Below are 17,353 nucleotides of genomic sequence, written 5' to 3'. Positions count from 1 at the left end.
TGCAGGGATTACAGTCTGTATGGAAGAATTACACTGGGAGGGCATTTTGACCGGGGAGGGGGGGGCGCAGGTAAGAATGATTTGATGATTTGTGCTGGGTGGAATGATTGGGCGTAAGGGAGGGTTAGAAGAGGGCAGATGATTAGTGTTGGGGAAAATTTGTGCAGGGGGAGGACATGTGGGGGGAGAGCAGCATTTGTAGTAAAGGGAGGATTTGAGGAGATTTGTGCTAAAAGTGGGGAGACATTTTTTGCTGGGAAGAAGAAATGGGGGGGGGGGGGGAATTGTGCTGTGTGGGATTTGGAGGAGGTAGCGGATTTGTGCTGGTCCGGGGGAGTTGTGCAGAGGGGGATATTTGGGTGGTAGAAAAGGATTTGTGCTTGGGGAGTTGTGCTGGAAGGAGGAATTTGGAGGGAGAGAGGATCTGTGCTGTAAAGAGGGATTGCGAGGGAAAGGATTTGTTCTGGGAGGAGGGATTGGGGGATTGGGGGACGGAGGATTTGTGTTGGGAAATGTGGAGAGAAATAGGATTATTATTGGGGGGGGGGGGGGCAAAGATTTGGGCTGGGAGGGGTGAGCATGAAAATTAGTGCTAGATTTTTTTCTTTGGAAGGGAAGGAGTGGGGATTGGGAGTGGGTCGGCACAGTGGCTAAATGATTAGCACTTCTTCCTGGTAGTACTAGGGTCACTGGCTCGGATCCCAGCCATGGCTCCACCTGCCTGGAGTTTGCATGTTCTCCCTGTGCCTGCGTGGGTTTCCTCCAGGTACTCCGGTTTCCTCCCACACTCCAAAGACATGTTGGTAGGTTCATTGGATCCTGTCTAAATTGTCCCTAGTATGTGTAGTTATGAATGTAAGTTAGGGACCTTAGATTGTACACCCCTTGAGGGTTAGGGACTGATGTGAATGTACAATATATATGTAAAGCGCTGTGTAAATTGACAGCGCTATATAAGTACCTGAAATAAATAAATACATTTTTGCTGAAAGGGTAAAGTGGAGGAGAGTATTGCTTGCATGGGGCATTTTGCACTCTTCTGACCCCTACACTGTGTGTTACACACCCCTGAATCCTGTACTCTGCATGTGCATTATGTATTATGCACTGTTGTGTGTGTGTGTGTATATATATATATATATATATATATATATATAGTTTGGTGAGTCTCTCAGACTTCAAAATCTGTTTGTTTTAGGGTTCATGTACACTGCACCTGATAAACTCATGTTTAGGAGCTTTTTTGCGTTTTTTTTTAGCAGCCCCTGGACTCTCCCTAATGTTTTGCGTTCAGGAGTAGATTTTATCAGCGTTTCAAACGCCGAACGCTTGTAAACGCGGCTAACTGCGTTTATAAGCCTTTGCCTTTTTTCATCAGAAATGCATGCAAAGTATTTTCCATGTTTTCAAATGGACCCGGTACACCAGCGCAGTCAGTTACAGGTTTTGTGTGAATGAAAAAATGGTAGAACGTGCCGCATTATGCTCATTATGGGATCCATAGTGAATACAACCAGAAAAGACAGGTAATCTCAACACATACTGCTCTCTCTGCTTCTGCTCTCTCTATTTCTCTCAAAATGTCTGAAATAGTTAATTCTTTACTGTTTTCAGTGCATTCTGGGCATTTTGGAAGGTCTCCTGAGGTTATCTTAAAAAAAAGCTTCTAAACGCAAACGCTCATAAACACACATAAACGCACATTAACGCGTTATGCAAACGTGGCTAAACAGACTTTTTTTAACCTACGTTTTCCAGCAGTCAGTTTCCATCGTTCAAAAGAGTTTTCCAAACCCTGATAGGTAAACATCAGATTTCTTTGAGCTAACAATTCTCAAACAAATGCTATTAGATTTAGATTTAGAGTTTACTCAAACTGTCTTCTAATACAATTGGAAAAAAGATACTATTGTTGTATACTGGCCAATGTAAATGAGTCGATGGCCATTTAAACATTTTTAGCTGCTCCCATTGTGTCACAGTAGTTCTGGTCAACAATACTTTGACTCTTTGACATATTTGACCTATGGCATGTATGAAACAACAGTGTCATAGTTTGAGTTAGGAAATGATCACTGGTACAAACTGATGCAGAAAAGGATACGCCCATGTAGGAATGACTAACCAAACTTTCCAAATAAAAGGCCAGCAACATAAGCTGACAGAGGGATCATTAACAACAAGGAAGGTCTGCGCATTACAACACAAGAACTAACACTTGGTACACACAAGGCTGAATGAAAAAAACCTAAAGCGGAGCTCCACCCAAAAGGGGAATTTCCACTTTAAAGACTGCTCCCCTGCTCTCCATTAAGGATTGGCACCTTGGGGGCGGGGGTACCCGATTTGACAGGTACCCGCTACCATTTCCGGTCCGATCGCCCCAGAAGGTGTCCTCAATCCATGTAGTCTTTTGGGACACGTGACAGGTCCCAGAAGACTACAGGACCATTCATGAAGTGTAGAGCTACTCGTGCATGCGCAATTTTTGTAGCTGCTAACTTTAATTTTTTGACAGGTGAGTGGAACTCCGCTTTAAGAGCTTGGGAGGAGAGCACTGTACTATCTGATGTTATTGCAGTGATCTCTACTCTGAGCTATTGCAATCTGACAGAGGGACTGTCTCCCACCAGAACACACAGGTCAATACTCGCAGCCATTGGCTGCCAGTACTGATCAGATGCCGGTTTCTGTTGGACAGACTGGTGTACAGAAGGGCCAAATGTTGTCCGGTTTCTGTTGAACTGGCTGACCCCAGCTGATATTCGGCCTGTGTGTATGGGGCTTAATAAGGAAAATATGTGCTAGAAGGAATTCTACCTGGGGATGACACTGGTGCCAGATTTCCTGCAATCGCTTGGGTAGAGCCTGAAGCCCTGGTTGCCTATGGAAATAATGAAGCCACCATAAACTAAGCTATGTGATTTTTAGTGTATCTCTCTTGCACACAGACCATTGTTCATACTCATTTGCTAGAAGGTAAGGTAGTGTGTACATCTGTTGTATGTATATCTGTAATACTTTGTAAGGCTTTGTATTGTTTCCCTACTATTGTAAGTAGATTGTGTGTATGTATGGAATTATTGTTTAACCACTTCCACGCTGCCCCTTAGTAGAAATACTGCTACAGGGCAGCACGGGTGCGCAAAATTACTATATATACGTGGTCTTGCAGTTCTGGGTAGCAGTGATTCCCGGCGATCTCCAAGTATTACCAATGGAGGAGAGACCTGTATGTAAACAATACAGATCTCTCCCCTGTCAGCTTATGCACACTGCATAGCAGAGCCATACAAAGCAGTGTGCTTACAGTGTAAAGCACACACACAGCACACAGAGTAAAACAGCACACAGTTAATCCTTTGATTGCCCCACATGTTAACCACTTCCTGCCCAGTGCCATTAGTACAGTGTCAGTGCTGTTTTTTAGCACTGATCACTGTATTGGTGTCACTGGGGATGTCAGTGACACCAAGTCAGTTCTCCCCCAGTGTCAGAATGCCAGCCGCAGTAAAAAAAAAACTGCACTATATATACTGCCATTTGTAACTTTCACGTAAACCAATTAATTTACACATATTGGGATTTTATTTTTAGCAAAGACATGTAGCAGAATACATGTTGGCCTAAATTTATGCCAAAATTTGATTTTTAAAATTTTTTTACTGGATATGTTTAATAGCAAAAAGTCAGAAATATTTCAAAATTGTTGGTCTTTTTTTTTTATAGCACAAAAATTTAAAACGCACAGACAATTAAATACCACCGAAAGAAAGCTCAATTTGTGTGAAAAAAAGGATGTAAATTTCATTTAGGTGCAGCGTTGCATGACCACACAATTGTCAGTTAAATAGCGCAGCGCCATATCGTAAAAAAAAATGCCTGGTCAGGAAGAAGGGTAAATCCACTGGAGGGCAAGTGGTTAATAAAGCATATTAACATACTACAGTGCTTTATGCTTCCCTGCTTTTACTGCAAAGTGACCTAAAAGACACAAAGCAAAACAGACAATGTGTAAAAATAGGCATTCTATAGATTGCCTAGGCAATTTGCTGGTTGCTAAGCAGTCTCTGACTATTTTAATGAATTTCTTCTTAAAGGTAGGCTTGGACACCTGTGCATGATAGCCAATCAGCTTCTAACCTCAGCTTGTTCAATTACGCTTTGGCAATAAATCCTGGAAGTTGATTGGTTTCTATGCAGAAGTGAACCTGATTTTGCACTCTCCCCACTGCTAGCACTCTGTCTATTTTCAGAGTACACAAAAGCAAATGTGATGAAAGCATTTTATGCACATGATTGTGCTGAGGTTTATGTGTGTCTGTGAGAAACCCTTCCTTGTGGCATATATTTTATAAGTAAAAGGAAGCCCGTGTTTTGTTTAACCAAACCCCTTAGTCCCCCTATTGATAACTGTTTAGCCACACCCACTGTTCACAGCTGTGCGGTGCACATGCTGCATTACTATTCTCCCTTGGGTGCCCAAAGGCACCTCAGCTTTTTTATAATCCAAGAGCACCCATGGCACTGAGGAAGATTGCATCATCCTGGCTGCCATAATACAACCGAACCCAATTTTCACCACACCAAGCAACATGCACCGCAGCTCGCTCTCCCTAAGTGCCCCTTGTTCTCAAGTTCTACATTTCAGAGGTATGGTTGCTTTAGAAAGCTTCTAACATGCTGAAAAATGTCACGGTGACGGCCAAGGGTTCGGCAAAAATTAGAAATGCACTGCCCTGTAAGGAAAGCAGATTTATACTTCTCTGCCTGTCAGGGTGTTTGCTAAAACTTCATTCTGTAATATGGCTCCTCACCTTTGGTTGTGGGAAATAGTGGGTCCCCCGCTGGCTGCTGTGGTTTCTCCCACTAACTTCTACATTGTGCCCCGCAGTGACCAAAGATCAGCAGGAAACACAGCAGCCAGTCCAAGGTGTGAAATGGGCGCACAAGCTCTGCTACAAATTGAAGTTTTAGCAAACGGCTATTTTCTTTTTTTGAGTCTTTTTTGCTTCATTTTTCCTGCTGATTCTGCCAGTAGCACATTTTCTCTCCTAGCATTACAACACTCACTGACTATACTGTACCTGTGGGGAGGCAGCATTGTTACCCTAATAAAGGACTACAGAACATCTTCCCCTTTCCTATTCTCTATAAAATGAGAGGTGGTGTTTTGTCACCCACAGAGATAACAGAGAACAATGTAACAGATAACAGTCAGTGCATGTAGAAAGCACAGGAAGATTTCTGGCAGGATCAACAGGCATTGAACAGACATACCAGAACACTTTTAGTGCTCGTTCACACCGGAATGTGGTGTGGGGGAGCTGCTTTCCCCTGTGGCTTCCCGCAACGCATTCCGATTGCAATGCCCTTGTGGTCTGCTGCAGGGGTCACTTAAAGCTAACAACACCCTGAACGTAGGTTGCCAGTGCATTCCTTTTCCCGCTTCGGGCCACACCAAACAAAGTTTCATGTGATGCGGTTGCCGTGCATTTAAAAAAAGTAGTGCATGTACTACTTTTAGCATGGTGCGGTGCAACTTCATCCCATTCAAATGAATGGTAATGAAATCACACTGCATAGACCCGCATATGAATCGCAGAAGAACGCATAGCTTGTTCCTGTGCGATTCATATCCGGGCATAGTGTGAACCGGCCCTTAATGTTGAAGTTTCCAGATACAAGTGCTGCTCAAATTTCTGGTATGCCTCTCCGGCCTGCATTAAACTAGGTGCTGGTGTCTGTCCCCACTCAGGGCTCCAAAGCAAACATTGAAACCAGGCTGCACGCTGATGATGTCACACCGTTGGTATTCTATTCCACCAGCCTTGCTTACGAGGTAGTTCCCGCCTGTGGCCATACCCATTTGATGTGTTTCATCCCAATTGGACTTAATCATAGAGGGGGTAGCTACTTTTACAATTAAGCCCAGTCTGGGTGAAACACTTGAGAAAAGTATGGCCACAGGTGGGGACTTTCTTATAAGCCAATCTGGTGGAAGAAAATACCAATGATTTGACATCATCAGTGTGTGGCCTTGTTTGAATGTTTGCTGCAAAATATTTAATGGAATATTTAACAGACCAACAGGGAGCAAATTAAGATTTTTGTTTGTATAACATGCACTTCCAGGTCTTTTTGGCAGCATCTATAGATTCGCTGATTAATGTCTCCCAGTGTTAATGAGGAGGTGGAGACTCAGCTCCTTGCACAGAAAGGTCTGCAAGGGTTGGGACAGTGATAATAATGGGGGATTTTAAATGCCCGGAAATTGACTGGAGTAATGGTACTGCAGGAACAGTTAAAGGGCAAACATTTTTAAACCTACTACAAGACAATTTTAAGGTACAGTTCATAGAGGCCCCAACTAGGAATGATGCTCTGCTGGGCCTGGTAATCTCAAACCATGCAGAGCCTATTACGAATGTCCATATAAAAGAACATCTGGGTAGCAGTGACCATAACATGATTTCATTTATTGTTAGCTGTAAACAGCAAGCACATGCTGGAAAAATAAAAACACTCAATTTTAAGAGAGCTAATATTCCAAGGCTGAGAGTTGCTCTCCAAGACTTAGACTGGGAGGGAATATTGGCATCAATGAACACAACACAGAAATGGGAGTTCTTCAAAAATATTGTATGTGAACACACTGCAAATTATATTCCCATGGGAAACAAGTTTAAAAGGCTAAAATTACGGCCAAATTTAGAAAAGCTATAGATAATAAGAAAATAACTTTTATTAAATATAAAAATGAAGGAACTCTATCATCGTTTAAACATTACAAAGAATATAACAGAATATGCTAAATAGAAATAAAGGCCTCAAAAATTGAAAACAAATGACAGATTGCAAAAGATAGCAGGACCAACCCCAAAAAATTCTTCAAATATATTAATAGTAAAAAGGTCTGGTCCGAGTATGTAGACCCTTTACAAAATAATCTAGAGTGGGTGACAAGGGACAAGGCAAATTTTTTAAATACCTTCAGCTCTGTGTATACAAAGGAGCATGAGGGAGCTCTTGTCCATAATGGGCATGGTATTGACACAGCTCCAGATGATCCACATTGGCTCACAACTGATATGATCCAAAAATATTTAGACAGAATAAAGGTGAATAAAGCACCTGGACCGGATGGCATACACCCACGAGTCCTTAAAGAATTAAGCTCTGTCATTTCAAAGCCATTGTTTCTAATTTTTAGGGACTCTAATGACTGTCATAGTACCACTGGATTGGCATAAGGCCAACGTGGTGCCAATATTTAAAAAGGGGTCAAAATCTTTACCAAGTAATTATAGAACTGTTAGTTTAACTTCTATAGTTGGGAAGATACTGGAGAGTTTAATAAAAGACCACATAGATGAGTTCTTTCTGGAAAAAAATATTTTAAGCAACAGATGGTATGGATTTATGAAAGACAGAAGTTGTCAAACAAATCTGATTTCTTTTTATGAGGAGGTGAGCAAAACCTTGGACATGGGGGCGGCAGTGAACGTGGTATACTTGGATTTTGCTAAAGCGTTTGACACAGTTCCCCACACATGGCTAATGTGTAACATAAAGTCTACAGGCTTGGAAAAATCTGTATGTAAATGGATAGAAAACTGGCTAAAATATCGTATTCAGAGAGTAGTGGTTAATGATTCATACTCTGAATGGTCTAGTGTTGTCAGGGTGTACCCCAAGGTTCAGTGTTGGGACCCTTACTTTTTAATATATTTATAAACAATATAGGGTCTGGGATTAAAAATCCCATTTCAGTCTTTTCAGATGACACCAAGCTGTGCAGTGGAATAACGTCCTTACAGGATGTCTCCAACTTACAAGCCGACTTCAAGGCACTGTTTAATTGGGCAACTATGTGGCAAATGAGGTTTAATGTTGATAAATAAGGTTATGTACTTGGAGGCTAAGAATATGCATGCATCATACATACTAATAATGGCATGCAATGCCAAGCTGTGGTTTCTAAAGTGAGTAAAATCCTCTCTTGTATTAAAAGAGGTATAGACTCTAGAGAGAGAGATATCATATTTCCCCTGTACAAATCATTAGTTATACCTCATCTGGAATATGCAGTTCAATTTTGGGCACCAATTCACAAAGGGAACATTGGGGAACTGGAGAAAGTACAGAGAAGGGCAACCAAACTGATAAGAGGCATGGAGGAGCTCAGCTACAAGGAAAGATTAGAGCAACTGAATTTATTCTCTCTTGAGAAGAGGAGGTTAAGGGGGGATATGATCTCCATGTATAAATATATCAGTGGTTCATATAGTGAACTCGGTGTAGAGTCATTCACCCTGAGGTCATCACAGAGGACAAGGGGGCACTCTTTACGTCTGGAGGAAAAGTTTTCTTCACAATAAAAGCTGTGAAAATGTGGAATAGACTCCCTCAAGAGTTGGTTCTGGCCAGCTCAGTGGATTGCTTCAAAAAAGGCCTGGATTCTTTCTTAGATACACAGAATATAACTGGATACTAACATTTATAGGTAAAGTTGATCCAGGGAATATCTGATTGCCTCTTGGGGAATCAGGAAGGAATTTTTTCCCTGCATGAGCAAATTGCATCATGATTTGCTGTTTTTTTTTGCCTTCCTCTGGATCAACTGTGGGTGTAGGATTATAACTTTTTTTTTTTTTTTTAATGGCTGAACTGGATGGACTTTTTTCAGCCAGACTAACTATGTAACTATGTAATGAAGCTGATACGCTAGGCAACTAGGATTTTCTTCTATATTTCTCTCAGTACAGGTCTTTAGGGCCCTCTTACACATTTGGTCTAAAAGTCATTTTATTTTTTTTAACATATGTTGTTGAATGCTTTGCATTTTATGCATTTTTTTTTCTGCATGCCTTTTTGTCTCCATCATGCTGCTATTGAAGAAAACCTAACGTCCTAATTTTTTATATGCTAAACATATATGTAAGCTTTGTTGCAAGATTCCATCTATCGCTGAGCATACAATGGGGAAAATAATTATTTGATCTCCTGCAGATTTTGTAAGTTTGCCCACTTACAAAGAAATGAAGGGTGTATAATTTTTATCATAGGTGTATTTTAAATGATAGAGACAGAAAATCAACCACAAATCCTGAAAAAACACATTATACAAATATTATAAATTAAGTTGCAGTTCAGTGAGTAAAATAGGTATTTGATCCCCAAGCAAAACATGACTTTGTACTTGGTGAAGAAACCCTTGTTGGCAAGCACAGAGGGAAGACATTTCTTGTAGCTGGTTACCAGATTTGCACACATCTCAGGAGGAATTTTGGTCCACTCTTCTTTACAGATCTTCTATGTTTCTTGGCTGTCGCTCAGCAACTTGACATTTTAGCTCCCTCCAATTTTACATAGGATTGAGGTCTGGAGACTGGCTAGGCCACTCCATGACCTTCTTCTCCGTCTACTCCTTTATTGCCTTGGTGGTGTGTTTTGGGTCATTGTCATGTTGGAAGACCCATCCATGACCCAGCTTCAGTGTTCTGGCTGAGGGAAGAAGGTTCTCATCCAAGATTTTACAATCCATGGCCCCATCCACTGGCCCCTCAATGCAACAAAGTCGACCTGCACCCTTAGCAGAGAAACAGCTCCAAAGCATAATGTTTCCACCTCCATGGTTGACTAGGGATGGTATTCTTAGGGTCATAGTCAGCATTTATCTTCCTCCAAACACGGTGAGTTGAGATGTCAAAGAGCTCAATTTGGTCTCATCTGACCACAGCACTTTCTCCCAATCCTTCTCTGAATCATTTAGATGTTCATTGGAAAACTTAATATGGGCCTGTACCTGTGCCTTCTTGAGGAGGGGTTCCCTGCAGGCACTGCAGGGTTTCAATCCATGGCGGTGTATTGTTTTACCAATGGTTTGTTTTGTGACTGTGATCCCAACTGCCTTGAGATCATTCACAAGCTCGCCCTCCCCCCTTGTAGTTCTGGGTTGATCCCTCACTTTTCTCATGATCATCTTTCCCCCATGAGGAAAAATCTTGCATGGAGCTCCAGACCGAGGGTTATTGATGGCTATTCTGCCATTTGCAAATAATTGCTCCAAGAGTTGTCTCTTTCTCACCAAGCTTCTTGCTGATGACCTTGTAGCCCATTCCAGCCTGGTGCAGGTCTACAATCTTGTCCCTGATGTTCTTTGACAGCTCTTTGGTGTTTGGCCCATTGTGGTGAGGTTTGAATGGAAGAAAGAGATTCTGTGGACAGGTGTCTTTTATACACATAACGAGTTGTTGTTAGGAGCACCTTTCTAAATTGCCAGGACTAATCTGTGTACTACATGAGCACATAGCCAGTGTGTGGGAGCCAGAATTATTGTTGGTTGGAAGGGAATCAAATATTTATTTTACTCACTGAACTGCAACTCAATTTATAACATTTGTATCATGTGTTTTTTCTGGATTTTTGGTTGATATTCTGTCTCTATCGTTTAAAATACACATATGATACAAATTATAGACCATTCATTTCTTTGTAAGTGGGCAAAGTTACAAAATCTGCATGGGATCAAATAATTATTTTTCCCACTGTAAATGATGTGCCAAGAACTACATTACAATGCTAAAATTTGGATTATTTTAAAACTTCAGCGCTCTTCTATGCTGTGATGTGAAGAACTAGATTGATATTGGACCTGACCTGTGGACTCCCTGTAGTGAGACTGTGCGTTTTGCCTGAAGGAAGCGCAGAAGTGTGAAGGGACCCTTAAGGAACAATTTTCCATGTGAGGCTGTGTTTACTTCAAATGCTTAGTCAAGAATAAAGGAACTAAAATACAAATCCCTTAAATCTCCTGAGATGCCTAAAGTAAACCAGGGTGAAAATTATTCCTTTAATAGTATTAGTGTATGCATGCTTGGCCCAGCTAGGACTATAGGCATGTGATTACAGTGACATATAAAAACCAATAGGTATCTCATGCCCCCCATATTTTTGGGGGGCATTTCTCTGCTGGCATCTTCTGACCTGTAGAGGACAGTTCAGGACAACAGGTGCCTGTGGAATGTGTGCATTCATGAGAACAATAGCTGCTCCCCCCTCCCACATGAACTGCTAATCCCTCTATGCTACAGAGAACAGGGCACATGGAAGGGCTCTGTCACCGAGAGAAGTGTCTCTATTATCTTGTCCAGGCTGGCTGTCTGCAGCTTATCAGCCGTGTAATCACTGTTCATCTTTAATGGAAACACATGCAGAGCATCTCACCTTGAACACAACCCTGTATTGCTACTTTACTCTTCTAATCTTCTATGGTTACTAAAAAATGTATTCTTAATACATGAGCAATTAGCTCCTATTTTAGCAAGAATCTCACATTTGGGCTAAAGAAGGAGAAATTTTAAAATACCAGTCATCCTACTGTGTATTTAACATATGTAGAATACAAATGTATATATTTACACACACTGTATATTCTCTCTCTCTCTCTCTCTCTCTCTCTCTCTCTCTCTCTCTCTCTACAAATTTATTTTACATTTTAATCTTGATATGTTTAGAACACAATGGCATGAGTGTAAAATACATAAATAAATAAATATATATATATATATGTATTTTTTTATATAAATATTTATTTATTTATTTAATTATTTTTCCTTAATTTAATTATTTATTTATTTTAAATTATATTCTTAATATGTTAAGAACACAATAGCATGAGTGTAATTTTAACATTTATGTCTCCTTAGCCTAAATGTGAGATTCTTGCTAAAAGAGAAGCTAATTGATGTTGCTTAATATGTTAAGTACATACACATATGTAGGTAGGTATATGTACATAACATATGTGTGTGTTTCTATACTGGCTTGTTTATGATCTCTTTTTTTCATACACACACACATATATATTTCTTTTTTTTTAAATATAAATATGTATACTAAACAGAAGTACAGTATTATGTTGATGTCCTTACTTATTGTGAAATGTTAAAAAAAACATTTGTGGTATAATTTTTCATGCTATTTATAAGCTCCAATACTATTTAAAAAAATGTCTTTGTATTTATACATAATATAGAAAAACATTCAAAAGATGAAAACTTAAATGCAAAGCTTGAGATGTTGGACAAAGCAAAGCAACACAATGAAGAAAAAAATGGAGCGCCATTTTTCCATATGTGCAAGATGTCGAGGAAACTGTCAGAGCTGTAACAATTTTGTGCAGTTTACTCAGAACTAAAAGATAAATATTTGAAAATTAACACTACAAATAATGTTTTGTCAAAAGACAAATTAAAATATACAATCATAAAATTACAGAATTACAAACATCTGCATCTAGTCTCCAACACGGACTGTTTCATTGTACAAAAATAAAGAGATATTGGAATAAATTGGAGTTGAGGAGTATTTGGATGTAGGATTATATTTTTATCTCAGAATATAATTCTATTACTTTAAATGTTAAAGTCAGCTAGAATACTGCAGTGTGCCATCAAATGACAGTGTTTATTTGCTAGCAGTGAAGGAAATCTTAAAAACATGGGCCAGGTCTAGGTCCCCCAGCATCCTGGATTTGCAGAATTCTTTAAAAACTTGGCAAAGCATTATAATTGCTTTTCATAAAGGCAAAATTTTCTAAGGATTATTTCTTTTTTTTTTTAGAACGGGCATGATACTTTATTAAAACCATTTTTCAATTTTAATATTTTTCATTTTTTATATATATATATATATATATATATATATATATATATATGTATGTATAAATTTTGACTGTTTTTTAGCAGCAGTATTTTGGTAAAACTAAATAACAAGATTAAAATGGCATTAACTATGCATCTACTTAAAATGTCTAAAATACAGTATTGTGTTAATCATTTATACATATTTACCATAACTACATATAAAATTGGAAATCTGCAGGTATATTTATAAGAAAGTATTTTCCAACTGATGCACATAAAATGTAAAAAATATATCTGCATACGCACACACTACACACTCACATATACTGTGTACATTCTTGTACTATTCATCTACACTGTGTGCATTCTGTACATGCACACAGGCAGAATCAATTATAAATGTACACATTATGTATTCTAAAAATAGTTAAAAATTGCTTTTGCAGGACATATGTTTAATGCATTGGCAGAATATTTATGATATATAGAATATATCCGTCTATTGGAGCATGTACCGTTTTGTGAATTTCCTGCATTTGCACATTGTCCTCTTTGACCTTGGGACAAGTTAAGACATGAGATTTCAGCAATTCAATGACATAGGTTCCTGACTTTCCATTTCCTATATTTTTAGTACACCCACCCCCACCCCCACCTATGGATATAATTATAAACCATTTTCATTGACATTTCAGACATTGTCACAGACATTTCAGCTTGCCATTGTTTGGGATGGGGATTTACTGGCTCTACTCTTCCCTTTTTACCTTCTCCTCAGTTATCCAGTTTTTCTAGATATTTTATTTTGTCACTTTACACTTTTTCTGTAACAACTGTCTTCCTCTTACTTGTCCTCGGGATCAAGCTATTCATACCTCCCATTGTACTTTCTTCTGTCCCCTCCTGTTGATATAATTCCCCATTTCTTCTCTTCTGCAATTTGCCCTCAGTTTTCTGCCTCTAGTAAATGTCACTTCACTGATGACTTCCCTGCATCCCTAGAGAGACCACACCAATGTTCATTCAATTGAAATAAAAGTGAGAAACTGTTCGAATATGATCAAGTGGCTGGGCTTGCAAGGAAATTTGCTTTTTTCTTTATCCTTATATTTTCTCTCCTAAATCTTTCTATCATTCATGCTTTCTATGTCCTGTCCTTGTCATTTGCTAAATTAACCTTAAATGCTGCAGCCACAAAGAGAGCTGGTTAGGAGACGCATTTAGTCTGTCCCTTGTCTGAATGGCCCAGTGGGTCCCATGCTGGGAGGGCACAGAGACTAATGTAGACATGCTGGAGCATTACACATGCATTAAACATACACAGGGAGAATAGAGGAGCAGAGGGGGATCGGGAGGGAGCTGAGAAACTAAAGGGGGATAATTGTGTAGATATTTGTATAAAAAGGTCACCTTTTACATGCATCAGAACAGATAGAATGATAGATTAGACAGAGATACAGACACATAATCTCATTATGAACCTACAGAAAAAAAAAGAGAAATGATAGATAGATGATAGATAGATAGATAGATAGATAGATAGATAGACCGACCTGAATGTGAAGATGGATAGAAGGATGGTTAGAAGGACATATGGACAACCATACATAGACAACTAGAAAGAATGATCATACTTTCCTACAGAACCTAAAGAAAAGATGAGAAATAATAGATAGATAGATAGATAGATAGATAGATAGATAGATAGACCTGATCGAGTAGAAGGATGGTTAGAAGGACATAGAGACAGCCATAACTAGACAACTAGAGATAATTATCATAATCTCTTAATACTTTATAAACCTAGCTTTCTCAACTAAAAGTCGAGAAATAATAGATAGATAGATAGATAGATAGATAGACAGATAGATAGTCCTGAATGAGTAAAAGGATGGTTAGACGGATATACAGAAAGCCATACACAGACAACTAGACAGAATTATCATAATCTCTTTATAAACCTACAGATAAGAAGATAAACAATAGATAAATAGATAGATAGATAGATAGATAGATAGATAGATAGATAGATTTGTATGAGTAGATGAATAGAAGGTTGGTTAGAAGGATGTACAAACATGCATAAATAAACAGCAAAATGTTCATAATCTCTTTAAAAACCTAAAGAGAAGAAAGAAAAAGATAGATAGATAGATAGATAGATAGATAGATAGATTTAGATTGTAAACTCTCTCTCCCACTAACCCTCTTTTACATTTTATTGTAACTTTACTGTCTCCCTTTATTTTGTAAGCACTGCCCAAATTGGTGGCGCCATATAAATCCTATAAAATAATTATAGAAAAATTGATAGGCTGAACTATAGATAGGGAGATAAGTAGATTGATAAGCAGATAGGTAGTCTGATAAAACATTACAATTATTTAGCTGGAAATTCATACGGATAGCAGTACTACGCATGGAACACCCATATGTTTAAGTGAATGTAGCCAGCCATAAAGCACAAACCGGACTCTCTCCTATGGGAGGAATAAAGCGGTAGAGGCTCATTGAATTCATCAGGAGCTGTCCACAGTGCTGCAATAAATTCTCGCTGATTAATTCTCCGCCACTTGAAGGAGCACATTGTCAAAGCCTCAACGTGTTGCTTTTGTTGGAAGTAAAATCTCCTTCGAGGATAGTTCAGTGATAAAAATCAGGTCCTGCAGCTGCTAACCCGATCCTACCAGTTTAATCCCTCTTAATATTACTGTTCAGATCACTATCTATCCTGCACACATTCACACTGATTACTTCTTCCATGCACCGTGTCTATGTTGCTTTGGCTCACTAAATGAACACAGCTAATCGCAAGCAGCTCCAACTCATAGCTGCATAAAGATGACATGCACATGTTCCTTTAAACCTTTATTGAGTCTGCAGGACATAACAATATATAGTGTATAGGCTGTACTGAATGCACACATCTACATTCAGCTGGTAGCTGGCTGCAAGGACATCATGCATTCAAGCACACACATCAAGCTCTGTACAAAGCTGCTTTCCTAGACAGCAGTGTCTTACCTCCTGAATCTGCCTCTAGGATGTGTGGCAGGCGTCCAGTCAAACAGGTTATCCAAAGTTTAAAACTTCATAAAGCAAGAGGGATAGGCGTGCTATAAGGATTTGGGGGTCTCATTGGCATCAGGTTGCAAAAAATTAAGGAAAAAAGTAGGATTTTCTCGAGTCTCTGCTTCCCATGAATATACTGTGCACCGTTCTGATACCATTAGCCCACTCCCACACCCCACCCAAGGTACTGTAGATAGTGAGTGGTCTAAAGCTGCAGGAACCCCCCCCCCCCACAGCAAATGGAATGAAACATTAATGACACATCAGTGTGTCCCTGCACTATACACCTCCCTCCCTATGCATGTGTCTGTACCCCTCCCTCTGCAGCCCTGCTATGTACCTCTCCCTTCTCATTTCAGGTCCACATCCCTGTCATTCTAATTGAATGTAAATAGCTCCAGAGCAACAGAGTTGGAATTCATGTTACGTCGATGTCTATGTATCCAATATATAGATAATAGACAGCCGTCTGGTGTTTTAAAGGTTAATCCTACTAATGTCATTCATGCTGAACAGATGCCATTCCATATAATCAAAGTAAAGATTATATATACAGTCATATTGTTCTGCATTATCTGGCATTTCAAAGGTTAATTCAATCTTATTCATCATTCCTTCCAGGAAATGATATAAATAATTGATTTTGTAACCAGATTTTAATTTCTCGACAGCTTTGAATACTCCTGAGACAAGTAAAATAGGCAGTGTGAGCATGTGCCCGTGTGTGTGCATATGAATATACAGAAATGGCTCGCTCGCTTTCCCCCTCTCCATCCTTTCTCCAGTATTTCCCACTCTGTTTAATATATACACAATGCCTACACATATATTGTAATAGAAAAGCGGTTAGATTACCTGACATAATGGTGGTCATACACGAGAAGCATAAAAATAGTCTCGCTTGATGTCTCAGTGTGAGGATTTGTAATGAGCTTCACAAAATACCTAAAGTTTAAAAAATATAGTATGTATAATAGGAAATAGGAAAAGCAGCAGAATTAGTGCCTATAACATCCACACGCTATACATGTATGTAGTATCAGGCATGTAAAGCACATTCTACAGGCAGATCACTTACAAGATGCAACCATTATATAATGTATATGCATTTCTTGCAGCTGCACATTGTATCTGCAGCTTTCTGAGAAGGATGTATTGTTACAAATAGTTCAACAGTCTCCGATGATACCTCTTCTTCTGCTATGCTTTAAATACATATCTTCCTTTAAAATTATGTTCAATCTAAGAAAGAGTAGGGATGCCCAAAAAAGATAAAGATTTTATTTTTAAAGCTCAATTAAGGAATAAACTGGGCCAATTTTAAAGTGTTACTAAACCCAGGATCCTGCATTCACTATATCTGGTCTCCCACAGTACATACAACATGGAAATGCAATTATTTTAGTAAATATAAACTGCTAAATACCTTTTCTCATCAGCAGTTAGAGCAGTCTTGTGACTTCTATCAGTGTTCTGCCAAGCACTAGCTAAAGCTTGTAGGAGGAGTTTTCTTTCTTCTCTAGGAGGATGCAGAACCCCTGACTTCTATCTGACCAGTGCTGATTGGCCCTGTGCTGATCACATGCACTCTCCCAAGAAAAAACCCTCTCAAGCAATACACGTCAAACTGA

The 17,353-nt window shown here is 39.1% G+C and overlaps 1 protein-coding gene across 1 annotated transcript in view; it reads right to left on the bottom strand.

Annotated features, from left to right (window-relative positions):
• ISLR2 (immunoglobulin superfamily containing leucine rich repeat 2) overlaps positions 1-15,928 on the bottom strand; it is a 43,905-nt gene extending 27,977 nt beyond the window's left edge. Inside the window, exon 1 of the mRNA XM_089671378.1 lies at positions 15,675-15,928. The gene's annotated coding sequence lies outside the window, so the exon portion shown is untranslated. The remainder of the gene's footprint in view (positions 1-15,674) is intronic.
• Between the last annotated feature and the right edge of the window lie 1,425 nt (positions 15,929-17,353).

The sequence above is a fragment of the Staurois parvus genome, unplaced genomic scaffold (assembly GCF_062004578.1).
Source record: "Staurois parvus isolate SC_StPar_1 unplaced genomic scaffold, SC_StPar_1.0 ptg000105l, whole genome shotgun sequence".
NCBI lineage: Eukaryota > Metazoa > Chordata > Amphibia > Anura > Ranidae > Staurois > Staurois parvus.
Note: the sequence above shows the minus strand (reverse complement) of the source record. Positions and strands in the feature narration are given on the sequence as shown.